Source organism: Rosa chinensis, chromosome 7 (assembly GCF_002994745.2).
Source record: "Rosa chinensis cultivar Old Blush chromosome 7, RchiOBHm-V2, whole genome shotgun sequence".
Taxonomy (NCBI): domain Eukaryota; kingdom Viridiplantae; phylum Streptophyta; class Magnoliopsida; order Rosales; family Rosaceae; genus Rosa; species Rosa chinensis.
This window is the reverse complement of record NC_037094.1, coordinates 36,979,226-36,983,996: the sequence shown is the minus strand read 5'-3', so window position 1 is coordinate 36,983,996 and position 4,771 is coordinate 36,979,226.

The window sequence follows — 4,771 nt, the reverse complement described above, 5'->3', positions numbered from 1 at the left end:
ATTTTCCGCAGAAATGACAAGTGGGAGTGAAACTTTTTGAGTTATGAACATACCTAGGCTGACGCACAGAGATGTGACTGTCAGAACTTACCTGAGTTCTCCTTTGATGAGGTGGAGGTGCTGAATCAAATTTAGGCTTTTGAGGAAGAGTTGGGGGATGAGTTTCTTGGTCATTTGATGAGCTTGAGTGCACACTTGAGCTCACACCTTTCACAAAGTTAGAACGATTGATTTTTGCACCTTTATGCCGCAACCTTTTCTTGTTGGTGTGTGGTTTTCCAATTCCAATCATTTTGGAAACCAAATCTGACCCTATTGAGAATTTGTTGAACATTTCTTGAGACTCTTCAAGCTTGACCTGCAAACTCTCAATTTTAGAGGTTAGTGAGATATTCAGATTTGATTGGGCTTTAACTTCAACCTGAAGGGTTTTAGTCCTGTCAATCAACTCAATACGCTCCACCTCCCAATTTTGGGAATTCATCTTATCCTGCAAAATATCAATTTTGTCAGTGTAAGCAAAGCGTTCACCTTCCCATTTTTCTTTGCATGATTCAAGATTTAACTCGGCCTTGATCTTTGCTTTTCTGATTTGCTCAATCTCGTTCTCAAGTTTAAGATTTCTTTTGAACATCACTCTTGAAGCTTTATACAGTTCCCTGCACTTATCATTAGTCACATCATCTGATATATCAAAAATCTTACCTTTACTGTTGGAATCGTCAGATGCCTCATGATAAGGTGAGGAGATGAAAGCAATATTCTCTTCTTCATTCTCAGTTTGAGAATTTTCCTCACTGTCGCTCCAAGTTGACTTAAGAGCCTTGTTATTTCGTGAGCTATATTTTCTATTTCCACAATCAGAAGAGATATGACCAATACCACCACATTCATAACGTATAGGTTTTTCAACAACGCTTTTCTCTTTATCAAAATTATTGACTTTTGGGTTTTTGTCAATTCGTTTTTCAGATAATTGCCCCCTTTTTGATTCAGATATACTTTTTGAAGTACTACCATAAGAGTTTTTATTTTTCAGAAATTTTTTAAACTCTTTGGTTAGTAAAGCTAAATCCACAGAATCACTATCATCCACATCTTTCATTTTAACAGAAGAGATAGCAAAATTTTGTACCTTTTTCTTAGGCTTGAACCTCATCATGATCTTCCATTGCGAGTAATCTTCACCATCAAAATATGGGGGACAATTTATCGAACTAGCAGCTATGTCACATTCATGTTCCATCATGTCCTCGGATCTACTAAAAAGCTTTAGAACCCGCTCTGATGCCAATTGTAATTACCGGATGGAACAAAATTGATAGAGTTTGAGTAATGATAGTTATTCAAACAAGCAACAACACAAATAAAAGAACACAAGAATTGCTGACGCAGTGTAAACCTCTCCACTGAGGAAACTTCACTGCGTGGCTTTTAACGTAGCCAACACGAGAATCAAATCCAATATGAATCAAATCGTTACAGATCACAAGTAGTGGTATTCAACACAACCACATTGACTAGCAACAATGCTAACTTGCTCACAACTGTAAAAGACCTATTCTAAACAACTATGAAGCAATCTGTATAGATGAAGAAATCTGGACAAGCCTTCAAATTCAATCTTGCCTTGAAGCCTCACTGATCTCAATCACATATGCAAGTGATGAATGCAGTGAACAAGCAGTATGATCAATCAATCAAACAAACAATGAGAGTTTTGTAAAACAGTTAGTGCAGACTATGCAGCACAATTAAAATTCTCAATCAGAAAACTCTACCTCTCATAATGCAGTTTCAAAACCTTTTATAGAAGATAAAGACTCCCCCTCAATCCAATCACATTAAACACCGATTGAGATAAACATGGAAAGGTTTTTCAAAACAATATGCAATCACAATCTTTTATCTGATATGTATTCAAAACAATTCTAAATGCAGATAAGATTTCCTAAACTCCTTTCCTTAAACACTATTTGAATTGGAGAGTTTAGACCCATAATATATGCATCAATCACATGCAAATTGATATGATATGCAAATTAAAAGCTCTCTAAACCTAGACCATATTTTCAGAATTATATGGAGAAAGAATCGTGTACAATCAATGCGTCTAACCCTAATTGATTCCTATTAGGAAAGATCTTTTTAACAAAAGATTGCCAATTAAAATAAACAGACCTAAATCAATTAGGTCTTCAATGGGACGATTTTAACTGGTGAAAAAATCTTTGCATAATAAAATTTAAGAATAGAAAGATACTTTCCAAAAACAAACTTCCTAAAACCTAGGACTGACTCAAGGATTGCAACACAGATTGCAATCCCAATGCATATGCTGACTCATGAGATGCATTTACCTGTAACGTATTTGAGATCAGTATTAGGACCTTTTCCAGCTTCTTCAGTGATGAATTGTCATGATATACTTCACTAGCTTTGTATGGGAATGCCAACAAATAACATGTACAAAATCTTGTACTTACAGTGTTCGATGGTGTTGGTGTTGTGTGGTGTTGTAACATCTAGAGAGGAGGCTATATATAGGGGAAGGCAAGGCTTATGAATTTAATTTCCAAAGTATTTTCTGGTTGCACCACACAGCTTCGACCAATCACATAGCGCCACGTCAGCTCTGTTGTGTCATCCAACGAATCAAAAAGCTCCAAAATTAATCCCATAATCTTTCCAAATATATTATTGCTGATTTTCCCAAGATTTTATCTGATTTTTCTCTTAATTTTCGGCCAAAATAATCTTGAGTGAAAATAGGAATTAATATGGACTTGTTTTGGACTTTTTCTCCCTTAAATCTCTCCATGGCATCCTTATGCTTGATCCTCTCTTGATTTTCTCTTGATTTTCACATTAAAATTACAGATTTTATTCTCTAATTTCAGCCAACATATCTTGAGGGAATTTAGGAACGTATCTAGACTTGTTTTGAGCCTTTTCTTGTTGCACAATCCCATGAAACTCTCCCAAGATTTTCTCAATGTAATCTCCTTGATTTTCACATTATCTCCATCATTTCCCATGAAAAAATCAGATTTAATCTCCCATAATATTTCCCACGTCATCTTCAAGCCATGTGGTTTCCTAGTGCCATAAGGAATCCTCTCTTTTTGCCATGTGTTTTCATTTCAGCTCATTTCTTCTCCATTTATTCCAATGTTCCTAGAAAATAAAAACTAAATTAAAATTTATTTATTTAAGGAAATAACTAAATAAAATATGAGGAAATAACTATTAAAACATTGCATTAAAATGCTCCTATCAAATTCCCCCACACTTAGCTTTTGCTAGTCCCTTAGCAAAATCAAAACAAAGACACAAACTTAGACTCAACAAAATTTAAAGAAAGAAGGACTCAAACATTACAACATACAATGACTCTATTGCCTTTTAACATTTAGTCTCAGAAATCTCTTACTTTCACAACATCAATATTAGCACTCAACCAAGAATCAATGTTTATGCATTCGAGAGTTAATTCAAACATATAATCCACACATACACAAGTAGGACTTGGTTGTAACAATGGTGATGGGGTGGAGCTCAGCATGTTTCAGACAAGTATGATTCATATCCTCACAAGGTATATCCACTCTTTCTTCTCTCAGAATTCAAGGCAATGCTTAAAAGCTTATAATCACTCAATTATATGTGAGAGAAAATATTTTAAGGCAATCAAAAAGCTCACATATATAAGAAACGAAAAGCACTTTGTGAATATAATTTTTTCAAAGATCTCATAAAAGATATCAACTACTTGCACGGATGAATCCAAGCCATATGTTTAACTCTTGTAACTCATCTCCACAGATCAAAGACTGTCCCATCTTAAGGATCAAGAAGGTCTTATTAAGGGTTTTAATGGGGCCAAGGCTCAAGGTTTAAAGAACCGAAAGGTAAGGAATTTAACAAAGTGTCCTAAAAACCTAGCAGAGCTCATACTGGTGTAGAGACTTCTAGAAATCCACCAAGGCATTGCAAAAACGTCACATCCCATAGAGTCTTTATAAAAGGGCCTAATGTCTTCATGTTCTGCCCAATCTTCACTATAAACTTCCCTTGAATTCTTGTGAATTGGACAAAGGCCAAATTTTTCAATAGTGGGCCTTCAATTCAAAGCAAACTCCAAACTCACCAAGTATGGGGGACTACAATCCATAGACATATTTTTCTTTTTCTTTCTTTCTTTTTCTTTTTCTAGCCATACACATGTTTTCTTTTCTTTTTCATTTCTTTTTTCACAGCTTTTACATTTTTTTTATATGGACAAATCTACCCCCACACTTGAACTTACACCTCTTCTAAATCTTCATCCTTAATGCCAAATCCTCAAGTAAAGTCTCAAAATTAGCTCCACTAAGTTCTTAGAACAAAGGATAGGATTGTAACTATACTAAGGTTCAGGGTTACAGATTTTAAGAGTGATGAAAGAAAAAGCTTAATGTAGGCTCAAATGGGTTAAACTAGGGGGTCCCACGACGGGAACAAATGGGGACACAGGCTTATTTTGGCTATGGTGGTAATTCCTAGGGTGCCTCTATCATTTCCAGAATCAGGGACATGTATTGATAAAAGTCTCAACAAGCACAAGAGCAAATTCTAGCATTCTCTAGTCCATCAAACTTAATCTATGGCAAGCAATCAATCAAATGAAAGAATAATGAGATCTACAAAATCATCGCCAAGAAAATAAGAATATATTTTTCATTTATCACTCCAAGAAAAAGGGACATGGGCTCAAATATCTCATATGGGC